Source organism: Pteropus alecto, unplaced genomic scaffold (genome assembly GCF_000325575.1).
Source record: "Pteropus alecto unplaced genomic scaffold, ASM32557v1 scaffold206, whole genome shotgun sequence".
Lineage (NCBI taxonomy): Eukaryota > Metazoa > Chordata > Mammalia > Chiroptera > Pteropodidae > Pteropus > Pteropus alecto.
Genome location: NW_006438906.1, coordinates 5538556 through 5551700, shown reverse-complemented (window position 1 = coordinate 5551700; position 13145 = coordinate 5538556). Strand labels below are relative to the sequence as shown.

Here is a 13145-nt window from a genome sequence, read left to right as displayed (position 1 = left end):
AAGGGGAGAGAGGAAGGGAAATGAGTGAGGGAAGGTGAAAGGGAGGATGAAAGAGAGAAAAATGAAGGAAGAAAGGAAAATGTGGAGGGAGAGAGAAAAGAAGGATGGAAGGAGAAGGGGATGAAAAAAAGTGAGAGAATTTTAAAGGACATGGGATCTACCACAAATTAGAGCCCTCAGCAGTAAATCTATACATAACTATCACTGTAGCTTATTTTCAGATAACAAAATTAAATACACCTTTTTATTGTCTGTGCCCCTGTAGATCATGAGTTCTAGAGATTATGGTCTACAACATATACATAAGTTTGATAATTCTCCAAGGACTTAGAACAATACTGTGCATGCAGTGGATGTTGAATAAATAAAAGGTTGACATTGATTGATAGTCTCTTCCCTAAAAGAAATTGATCTCCAATTCAAATCTTCAACATAACACTGAGCAAGGTTAATCTTCATATCCCTATAGATGAAGACTAATGGGATAGGCCTAAGTAGGCAGAAATGTATCAGGAAACCAAATTGGGAAATGATAGCTATTGTCACCTAGGGAATTGCCAAAGGTGGATGTCACTCACAGCCCCCACTTCCAATGTCTGAGCATTTTCCCCCCATAGATATCAATAGACTGTTGAAAGAACACTACTAAAATTAGAAAATGCATATAAATAAAAGTTTAACAAATTACTGAAAACTGACTTTAGCATGTTGGCCATGAACAATTTCAGTTATTTGCTTTTGAAAAATAGTAGCTGCTGAAATGCTGAAGGCAGGTGAAGGACCACTCCTCTTCACCCTCAGACCAAGACGCAGACAAAACACTGTCATATACACAGACATGTATTAAAGAAACATACCCAGCAAAGTGGCCCAGATACTTTGTAAACAAACATCCATCAGCATCTGACACTAAGTAGTTCATACAACCTGCTCTGTATATTTGAAGAAGATCTAACGCTGTCCTTTCAGTGCTCCTGTATATTTTAGTTACTTCACATACCTTAAATACCATATATTTCACTGATGAGAGCCCATTTCTAATATCTCTTATGCTGATTAGAGGTTGCCAGTTGCTCCAACAAGAATTTATTTCTAGTATTCATTATGCTGGTTAACAAACCAACCAGCGTAGGTCAGAGATAACGAAGAAAAAATATGCCTTTAATAGTTACCTCTGAAGTGTCGCCTTTGTTATATAATGCTAGATGACCACCCCCCAAAGCACAGATTCCTATTTATAAAAATTGACTACCCCCTGGGTAATAAAACCAGCACACAAGTTTACATGATACTAGCATTGTGTTGACTAACTTAAAGCACATAAAAAGCAACATAACATAAATGAACCGTATCTAAATACTTTCCTCATTAAAAATAATGATTTTGATAATTGGCAAATGAAATGCATTTGAATATATACATTAAATATATTCAATATTCTCCTATTCTCAAATGTGAGAATATAAAAGAAATAATTGTTTATTATTCATATAAACACAAGAACACTCAGCCACTCCAGGATAACTTCATACCCTGCAATATGACCAATACATTATTTTGAGCTGCAACTTCATGCTTGTCTTTTTAGTTGATGGAATACACATCGACTGGAGTCACTCTGCTTTCTAGTTTCTAAGTGTTTGGCTCAAACCGATTCTAAAGTCGGGCAAGTCTGTTGTCCTCCATGAGAGGGCCTTACAGTTTTATGTCGCCTCAGGCTCTGGCAGGTACATGAGGCTCTGTGCCTGGACTCAGTGTAGTCAGCTTACGGGTCTTACCCTCCCATGTGTTCTAAACACTTTCTTCATCATATTGACCCTGATATGGAATTTAGCCCTTCTCGCTGATTTTTATAATGTGCACACACACTCTCATTCATTTACTCACTCATTCACTCACTCACTAACTCACTCATTCAATGTCTTTACTAAATTAGGTTTGACAAAATTGAGGAGTTTATACCTCAAAACACAAAAATCTAAAATTTAACAGAATATTACTTATTTTGGCCCTTCTGCCACACAGACTAAGATCCCACATCTGATTATTTATTCATCATTTGCTACAATGGAGTTTTTGGTTTCATAATGTATTTGTTACATTATTTTATAGGCCAAAATTAGTTACTTTCCTTTAATGTCTCTTTCCTCACCCCTAGCACTTTCAAATTTTGCACCATTTGGTGATTTGATTTTTTCAGTATCACAAGACATTGTGATCAGTCTCACAGAATTGGAAGGAACAACAAAGGGCAAAGATATTCAACATAATGGTCATTTCAAAGCTATATTATGTGTTATAAAAAAATATCGGGGGCACTCAAATCACAAGACAGTTATCTAGAAATCTTCGGTATACCTTTGCTAACTTTCCATTCTGAGTCATTAACATAAGAACTATTATCCAACAAGGGTTATTTCTCCATTCTTCTCTTCTAATGGAACATTATGTTATTATTTTTTGCACATCTACTTTTGCGATATATCACCTTTCTGCAGTTTTCTAAAGAAGAAAGAATTGTTTTGTTGACTACATGGTAGAGACCTTATTCTCCTGGAGACAACTTTTCCCATTCTATTCAACATTTCAAAGATAAAAAACTGACCCTTTGAGATTATAAAAATACTCTTCAGATGTTTATATTCCCCCCGAGGTCTAAATTGTAAGGCAACAGAAAAAGAGACTGGTGTATTTATTACTGATAAATTTCTCATGTTTGTTCTCTTTATTATTATAAAGAAAATAAATCTGGGGTCCATTAACCTAAATACAGGCCCTAGGGTCTTCTGGCTACTTGACTGTGTACAGCAGAAACTAGAATGCTTTAACCAAAGAGGTGTGAGCAAGCATGTTTGCTTCTGGAGCAGTCCTGCCCAGGTCCATGTGAAAAGTTTGGGAGTGTGGGTTGCCAAGAACTGTGTTTTCGACCATGTAGAAATATATAATTTGTGAAGAATCAGGGGCAATGAAATAGCCCATCTGTAGGTGCAGGACTTCCTGAGCTTGAATATGTCAAGGAACTAGCTGGGAGCTTACTAAAATATAGTGTCTGACTCAGGTCTACAATGGGGCTGAGAGTGTGCATTTCCAACAGGTTCTCTGGTGATGCCAATGACGCTGGTCCAAGACAAGCAGCAAGACGTTAGAAACAAGAGGAAGTTCTTGTATGAACTCTGGAGCACATTCTGAATCCAAGATACTCTTAGTTTTAGTTCAATATTACAAAGGATCTCGAAATTATATATATTTTTAAATGTCTGGAGAGTCATACTGATTTAAGCTTCTTTTTGTGGAAAAAATTGTATATATAAAAAGTGAGCAAATAATGCTCCATGGGTTTTTCAAAAAGCCATTTAACCATCACAGACCAGGAAAGAGAATACTACCAGCATAGCATCCAAACATCTCCTCACACCCAGGTCTAAATCACTACTCTTCCCCTCCCTCTTCTCAAAGGCAACCCCATCCTGACTCTTGGAAGCAGAGAATAGTTTTGTCTGTTTTCAAGTTTATATTTAAAAAATCATGTAGTAAGTATTATTTTGTTTCTGCCTATTTACCATTATGTTTATGATATTCATCCATATTATTGTATGTAGTTTGTAGTTTTTCATTCCTCTATACCAGATGTCAGCAAACTTTTCTTTAAAGAGCCAGATAGCAAATATTTTCAGCTTAGGCTGCCATAAGGACTCTGTCACAGCTACTCAACTCTGTTGCTGTAACACAAAAGCAGCAAGATAATACATAAACAAATAGAACTGGCTTTGTTCCAATTAAACTTTAGTAACAAAAGCAAGCAAGGTCAAATTTGACTTGTGGGTCATAGTTTACCTGCCTCTGCTCTATCATAGTTCATTATAAGGATTAGTCACAATTTATTTCTTCATTTTCTTCTCAATGAGTACTTTAATTTTCTATTACTGCTATAACAAAGTACAACAAATTTAGCTTACAACAATACAAATTTATTATCTCTCAGTTCTGTAGGTCAGAAGTACAAGTGGGCTCAAGTTCCTCTCTGTCAGGTCTCACAAGGCTAAAATCAAAGTGTCAGCTGGCCTGAGATCTTATCCAGAGGCTCTGGGAAAGAACTTGCTTCCTAGCTCATTCTGGTAGTTGGCAAGAGTTGGTTCCTTGTGGTTATAGGACTAAGGTCCCTGTTTCCTTACTGGCTATCAACTGGAAGCTCCTCAAGGTCCCTCTTTAGTCCTTGCACATTAAACCCACCATCTCAGAGCCAGCAACAACACATCAAATTTTTCTCACACTTGGTATCTCTCTTCTAGAAGCTTCATTGTTTTATGTTTCACATTTAAATGCACAATCTTCCTCAACTGATTTAGGATATGGTATAAGGAAGTGATAAAGAATCATTCTTTTTCCCACGTGGATATCAAATTGACCCAGCACTATTTATCGATAAGATTATCCTTTCTCCACCACTCTGTCAAACTGTCATCAATCATTGGCCGTGTATATGTGAGTTTATGTTTGGACTATTTGTTCCATTGTTCTAGTTCTATATTCTTATACTACTAATGACTATAGCTTGATTATAAGTTATCAAATAGTGTAAGTATTTGAATTTTGTTCTTCAAGATTGTGAGTCTGGCAGAGTTTGACATGAGACTGATTTTTATTGGTATGTGCCACTGGGTAGCAAGGTTGTAAGGTTGGTCTCTATCTGCCTCTGACTGCTAAAACTACCAGTGCTCACTGTCAAGAACCTAGGATTCACTGTATGGATTAACTGGCTACTGTCAGTTTGCTATGTATTGCTAGGTAATTTTGAACTTTATCCTGAGGCAAATAGGAGGCAATAAAATAATTTAAGCAAGCAATTAGCTTTTTAATTCATTTTTAATAAAGATGTCAGGGGGAACAACATAGATAAGTTTCACAGTTAAATCTTGTTTTAAACAAATAGACTAACAATCATAAAGAAGATAGGTGGTGAATCTGGAGTATACTGCAGTGGTCAGAACTAGAGATGACAAGTCCTTAAGATGGGTCTGTGATAATGGTGTAGAAGGTGGTAGATATAAGAAAGATTTAATTGATGCTACTTGGAGACCAATTATACCTAGAGTGTTTACTCCACTGATGAGAGACATGGTACCTAGCAATGCTACTGACAAAAATTCTGGAGAAGTCATGTAGAAAGATAATGGGTTGAGTATTGAATATGTTGAGATTAAGTTGCCTACAATCTGTCTAAGTGGAAATATTTATCAGAGAGAAACAGGGACTGGTATTCGGCAGAGAGATCAAAGCTGGAAATAGATTTGGGAGAGTTTTCTGCATTTAAATGATAATTGGAGCCACAAATGAAAAAAGATCATTCAGGGAATATATACAAAGTAAGAAGCAAAGCATACTATGGATAGAATCTTGGTGAATTTCATCATCCATAGGACATGCTAAGGAGGGAGGGAGGGAAGGAGAGAGAGAGAAAGAGAAAGCAAGAGGGAGAAGGAAAGGAAGAGATTGATTTGTCATACAGTAGGAAGGTATTCAGGAACAAACAATAATCTCTCTTAGATCTATCTCATGTTACAATTTGCTCTGCAATAATAGAATTATTGCCATCTCAAAATAAGAACTGTTCTACTTAAAATATTCAATGTTGCACAGAAAAAATATTGACCTTGTCTTTGTCCTTTTCTATAAGAATCTATCAAAACAGTGTTTTCTATGGTTGAAGCATTACCTATAATGTTAATCAAATTATATGACCATACCCAAGATTAAATTGATGAGGAAAGCATTCATAAATGATAATAATTTTCATGATACAGTGAAGCAGTCTCATTTTATTTTAATTAAAAACAGGTAATGACAGAGAAGTGAAGAAGGAAAATGTCTTAGCTAGAACTACATGGTCAGGATTGCAAAGAATAAGGGAAATGTCCCTCACAGTGTGGAGTTGGTTAAAGCGAGATAGTTAAACAGAGGGAGTTGGCATATCCCTATCTGCAATCCAGCGTTCCATTTGCTTGCACTGGTAGATGTTGGCTATTCCCAGCTTTTGATGATGAGGTTGGGCATTCCTAGTGATCTCCCTGCAATTTCCTAGCAGAGTCTATACAATGAAATGCCTGCAATGTAGATAAAAGTTAAAAGCAAGGCACACTGGGACAGGAAGCAAAACACTCTGCCAGCTCAACTATCCTCAACCTGTGAAGAGTCCGTTGCACCCCTCCTCCCCCCGCCCCCAACTCTTGAACACAACAACCAAAAGCCATCAGTTCAGGGGTTTCCATGTTCATTTCATCCAGCAAAGGAGTTGCTTCATCCACAGAGCAGCAAAACAATACAAAATTAGAGGAGAGAATCAAATCAATAGTCAGTACGGCAGGAGACAGTATGTGTTCTCCTTTGAGCTGTTAGCAGGTGCACTGGGTGAATACAGATAAGTTGATAAATGGCTGATGCAATAGACTGGTAGCAAACACATGCTTTGCCAGAGATGACTTTTTAAGTCACCATACATCAAACAGACAGTGTCAGCCTTTGAGGATAAACCTGTGAAGCCTTGTTGTGCTCTTTGAACTATCTCTGAGACACAGAGACTGAAAAGGGGCCTGAGTGTTCCTGTGAATCCATTGGGAGGTTTGAAAGCTTCAAAGAGGAGGGCCATCCTATCCAAGGGGAAATACACTGATTGAAGGAACCAGTGTGAAATAGTCTTTAATAATTACCGGAAAGCTGGAATCGACTGGTGTTTTGCTGAGCTATATTTTATCTTTATTGGATTAACTGTGACACAGTAGGTTATGTCAAAGGGAATCTGCATGAATATTAAAAGTAAATGTGGTGTGAATAATAGATAACTTACATTAGATGCACCAGCATGCAGTAATTTTTATTCACCTACATAATTAGATTAAAACAAATCTGCTGAATAAAATATATTGTCTTACTATAATCTGGTTTGAAAATACCCAAAAGTTATGGCCAAAAGAATGTTTGCTGGTATTTTACATATAAATACATAATTCACCCTAAGAAATGTTTTCCAAAAGGTTCACAGTAGTTACAAGAGTGGGTGATTGTGAATATGAGCAGTCTAGAGCCAATACGAAACACCCTTTAGGTCAAATAAGACTCCTAAAATGTCGATATCAGAGTAACCACTAATGTGTAACTTTTATGTTCAGCTCTGGGAAATTATGAAGGATGGTAAATTACCTAGGAAAATTAACCTCAGAAAAACTCTTCTCTGAAAACTAAAAGTCCACTTGTGATTATTTTCATGTGTCTATTTTCTTTTTGAACACTTTAGTTCTGCAAGATAACCTTGTCTTTAAAAAGGCAAGCTATATTCCTCTTTTGGGCTAGGGCTGGCATTAAGATTTTTCTGGTAGATCTCAAAGCCTTTAAGTCTTCAAGCTGATATCTTCCTACCTCCCACCATTGTCCCCCCAGGTGCTATTTCTCATTGCTGAAGAAATTCAGCTAGACTCTGTCGTAACAAGAGGTGAGTTCCAATACTGTCTAATTCCATCCAAATATGTATGCTGGGACTCCCCCATTCATCTCACTCTGTTCCTGTAGGCTTCTGAATATCCTGGGCCATTGGAAAAAAAAAGTGTCTATGTAGAAAAGTTTGAATGTGGCTCAGCAAAGTCTATGGGAGAAGTGGACCTCACTTCTCCTGGATGATGCACAGGTAATATGCTGGTGGATACAGGTGGAAGGCTCTCCCAAGAGAGCCACATGGCTCATCAGGCAGGTGAGGGGTAGGATTTACTTTTGTATTGATGATGAGCTGCTGGTCCTAGCTGGTCCTCCACAGCTCTCTGGTGCTGGTGACAGATGGTGTTGGGCTCTTTTTGCTGATCCTGCTTTCATGTAATGCCTGGGTTTTGGTCCCCTCTTTCATCCAGCTTTTGTTCCCTTTTCACAGCCCAGTGCACTCTGGCTAGAGCGGCCACATGCCTCGATTTGCTTGAGTCATTCCTACCTTACTCATTTGATCCCAGCATAATGGATAATAATGCTCTTTTTACTTTCAATAGTGACCTGTTTGGACATTAAGTTATGTGGTCACCCTGATCTTGCCCAACCTTACTAAGAAGGTCACTGTCTGAGTCCCTCTGTCTTCTCTTGTGATCTGTTGTTACAGCACAAACCTGATTTCTTGCCTCCTTCGGGGCCTTAAGCTTGGAATCTTAACAGCCTTTTTTTTGCCCTCTCTCTACAAAAGCAGTCCTTGCGAATGAAAGGTTAGGCTATCCAAGTAGATTTCTGAGGCTAGCATCACAAGACATTCTTGCCACACCTTCTAGAGTGCCTAACGTAAGTTTTGTGGAAAAAATAATAATCACTATTCTCTGAGTATTTACTAGCATCCAGCACACGGCTACCTCATGTACTTGCAATAATCTCCTAGGGTGAACGTTGTTATTATTATCCCCACTTAACAGATGTGGCGTGGAGACATTAACTCGCCTGTACAAGGTTACATGTTGCCTAAGTGGTTGAACCAGAAGTTAAGCCTGGGCAGTTTGACTCCAGAACTCTACTTAAAACAAAAAGGCTTTTCTAAAGACACAAAGCTTACAGATCTATAACCCGGCAGATTAATAAAAATACAGTATAAACTTCTGTTCCTGAAAGAGAGAAATATATGGTAAATGCTGTCAGAAACCCATTTTCACTTGTGTAGTTTCTGGCAAATGACCCCAAATCCTCCCAAGAGCAGCTTCCAAAGTAGCTTTGCAGATCTTCTGACAGGATGGGCCAAAAGCCTTCCCCCAAGAATTGCTCTCTCTTCATAATTATTCACATCTGTGTGCTTCATCTCAGAGGCAAGCTCTCTGCGTGGAAAGGGTCAGTAGAGGCGGCTGTTCGGTTAAAGGCAGCAGCAAGTCCCTCCAAAGGCAGAGTGTAATGTGGCACCTGAGCTCCACCTACTGTGCTTCTCGAGGTTGCTTGAAACCTGGGAGCCCAGTTGGCCCAGAATCCAGACCTTGTTCTGCTCCCAGGGGTCCACAGTTGGCTCTGAGGACCCCACTCAGCAAAGGAGACTGCCAGGAACCAAGAGCTGCATCCTCTCATTGCTCCTCACATGAAGTGAAAGAGTTGAAGCGAATTATGACAGAGACAAAATCTGTAAATGTAACCAGAGATCTGTTTTTAAAAGAATGACTGAAAACAAATGAATAGGTTCTAGAAATCTAATTCAACCTGCACATGTGTCATAGCAAAAATCATTTAAGCTAGTCTCTCATGAGAGTTGATATAGTACATAAACAGAATAACTAGCCATTATAAATGTAGAGCTTTAAGACTGTCAAAGCAATCACATCAAAATTACCCCAGCGATACCTAATCTCCATCATACATTCAATATGTGCCCAGACCTGTATTGATAAGATAGAATTAATATCTCAAAGGCAAGGCTGTTTTTTTTCCCTGATCGAGTTAGGCGTTTTTCAGTGATGGATGAGGTCAAACCGTGACCGGCAGAATTTGTCAGAATTAACACAGATGTTCCTACATGTGATGTTTGGGTTGCAATTCTCATTTGTGGCTTTTATTGTTCCCTCCTCGACATTTTGCCACAGTGGCAGGTGTTTCCTAAGTGTGTACCCCTCGTATGCTTTTACATTCCCCTGCAGAATGATACTGGGCCAAGGCCTCCCATGAGGTGACAGCTAGTGAATCTTGTATAATTTTTTTTCCCTTGATCAGTGTAATGTATGCATGTAGCAGAAAATCAAATAGAATAGACTAGCTTATAAAATACATCGAGAGCCTGTCACCTCACAGCTTCCCACTCCACTTTCCAGGGACAATCATATTTAACTATTTCTGTTTCTAGATCTTTTGAGAGTATAGGACATAAATCAGAATAACTTTTTTTTTTTAGTACTAAATCTTGATGGAAAAACTTTACAATTTTTAGTTTAACTTCCTGCTATGACAGAAAAGGATATTAATATGACACCCATATTCCTTTCCCCTTCTCTTAATTTTGAACAATTATAGCACTATTTTTAGTGCTTTTAACATTACTTTTAAAACCAATGACTTGTATTCCATACCTTTTTGAAAATATACATTAAATCTCCAATTTGTAAAATAAAATTTTAAGCTAATTTATCCCTCCTTCTCTCTCTCACACTGCACCCTCCCATTCCCCAATCTATTTAAACATTCAATTGTTGCTCTTCTTTTCACTGTAGGTGGATTACAAAAGTTTACAACTACTGATAGCATGTTTGTGCTAAAAGATAAACTGAGGTATACTTAAAAATTTTAAGAGTGTATTTGAGCAAAACTATTTGAATCAGGCAGCATCCACTCTACGGAGAGAAAAGAGCTGGGAGGAGCGGTACAAAATGGAAGACTTTTATAGGCAGAAGGGAATGGGAACAAGAAAATTACATTAGGCAAAATAGCAGGTTGGTTACTGCAAGGTTACTTTGCTTTAGGGACCAGGCAGATTCCCGATTGACCCGCTTACGATTTCATTTCTGAGAGAGGTGAAACTGTAACTAAGTCTAGGTTCGGTGACATGGGACGGCATAGCAACTCCATTTGGAGCCTATTGTCTTGTTTTGCTTTGTTTTAATTTTTTAATTAATTTATTTTTTAAAAATTTTTAAGCAGTTATAATTATTGCTCATTGTGAAGTCAAAGAGCATGCAACAGTTACACTTTTACAGTTTCAGTGACATCACAGCCCCATCTGTCATTTAAATCACAACGCTCCTTCCTAGTATCAAAGTCACTGATTCTGGTTAAAATCAAAGTCACTAGTGATTTGATTTTAACTAGAATCTCCATTTAACTAGTTCTTCTTTCTTTACCTCTACCAATAAATCAAAACCATGCCATATTTTGGTTTGTATTGTGTTTGGGCCGTGAGTTGTATTTTTTTGTTCTGGCATTTCTTATTGCCTTTTTTTGTTTATAGTTGAAAGAATTATATCCCTCATCATGTGCCTTATGTTTTGCAGGCTTTCATTCTCCTTTACTTGATATGCAGCTCCACATTTTGAAGATATTTTACTTAGATCCTATTTATTTAGATCCTGCTAACATCATGTTCTAATTTGGACTTACTGCTTTGTAAGCCTACTACTCAGCTACTGTCTTAGTGTTTCATTTTACTGAATTCTTGATTTCAACAAGTTCCCTCCTTTGGGTGCTGGAGTGTATCCTCATTTCCTCACATATGCTGAAAGGAAAATGCCTGAGTTCTTGCATGTTTGGAATGACTTTGTTTTGCTCAGACTGTGATTCAGCATGGGTTGGGGTTTGTTTGCTTGCTTGCTTGCTTGTTTAATTCATCCTGTTTTGGGTTACTGGACTTTTTTATTACAGTGATTCCTTGCTCTCCGTAGCTCTAGGATTTTTTGTTTTTCTTTAACACTTTCTTTTTCTACATTCTCTCTGCTTTCTCTCTTTCTCTGAATATCCTGATATAAACTCCTAAACTGATCCTCTATATATGATAATGTTTCCCTAGTGTTTTTTTTTTCTTTGCCTTTTTGCTCTACATTCTGGAATCTTCCAAATTTTCTTTTAAATTTGTTATTATGACAATCATATTTTCATTTTCCAATGTCTTCTCTTATTGTTCATTTCTTAGCAACCTGTTCTTGTTTTACAGGAGACATATAATTTTGACCATGAGATTCCCAATCACATTATTTAAGAAGGTTTCTTTTTTTTTTTTTTACACCTACAGCACTTGGTATTCCTTGGTGGTCTCCCATCTAAGTACTAACCAGGCCCGATCCTGCTTAGCTTCCAAGATCAGATGATCGGGCACGTTCAGGGTGGCATGGCCGTAGACAAGAAGTTTTTTTAATTGAAATGTTTATTGAGATCATTGAGATTCATATGCAGTTATAAGAAATAATATGCAAAGATCCCAAGCACACTTTACTCAGTTTCCCTAAAAAACATTTGCAAAACTCTAGCATAATAATACAACCAGGATATTGACAATCCACTGATATTCAGATTTCCAGTTTTCCTTGGACTCATTTATGTGTGTATATCTGCAAGTAGTTCTATACGATTTTATCTTATGTGCAGGTTTATGTATCCTCTACCAGTACTGAGTAGTTCTATCGCCACAAAGACTACTCATGTTGTCTTTCTATAACCTCTCACCTCCCTTTCAACTCCTTTTGTCTCTACTTGATAATCACTAATCTTTTCTCCATTTCTATAATCTTGTCATTTTATAATGCTACATAAATTAAATAATAAATTTGGGATTTACTTTTTTCACTCAGCATGAATTACCTGAAAATTCATCCAAGTTATTATGTGTATTGATCTTTTGTTTCTTTTTATCTTGAGGTACTAGTCCATGATATGTACGTAACAGTTTATTTTCCCCTGCTGAAGGACATCTGGGCTGTCTTTTAGGTACAGTTTTTGCATAAACATATGTGTTCATTTCTCTGGGATAAATACCTAAGAGTATTATTGCTGGGTTATATGGTAGTTGTGTGTTTAGTTTTATAAGAAACTGCCAAACTCTTTTTCAAATGGTCTATGCCATTTGTACATTCACACCCGTAATACATGAGTGATCTGGTTTCTCTACATCTTCACCAGCATTTTGTGTTGTCACTATTATCTTATTTTAGCCACTCTGATAGGTGTGTACTAATATCTTATTATACCTTTAATTTGTATTTCCTTGATGGTAATGATGAATATCTTTTCATGTACTTATATGCCTTTTGAATATCCTCTTCAGTAAAAGCTCTCTACATATTTTTTGTACATTTTCCAATTGGGTTGTATGTTTTTCTTTCTGCTGAGTTTGAGAATTCTTTATATAGTCTAAATATTAGTCCTTTATTGGATATGTGATTTGAAAACATTTTTTATCAGGCTATAAATTGCCTTTTCAGCCTCTTTAAATGGGCTTTTGTAGAGCAAAAGTTTTAAATTTCGATGAGTCAACTTACCAATTTTTTCTAACCTTTCCCTTTTTTCATGCTTTTTGTATCAAGTCTGAGAAATTTCAGCCTATCCCTAGCCACTGAAGATTGTTTTCCTATGTTTCTATTTTCTAAAAGTTTTATAGACTTACATTTTATATTTAAGTCTATGGTTCATTTTGAGTTAATTTTTGTAGAAGGTTTCAGTCAAGGTTCATTTTT

At 37.1% G+C, this 13145-nt stretch overlaps 1 pseudogene; it reads right to left on the bottom strand.

Moving 5' to 3' along the window:
* Window positions 1-11698: 11698 nt before the first annotated feature.
* LOC112483178 lies at window positions 11699-11815 on the bottom strand (annotated as a pseudogene).
* Between the last annotated feature and the right edge of the window lie 1330 nt (window positions 11816-13145).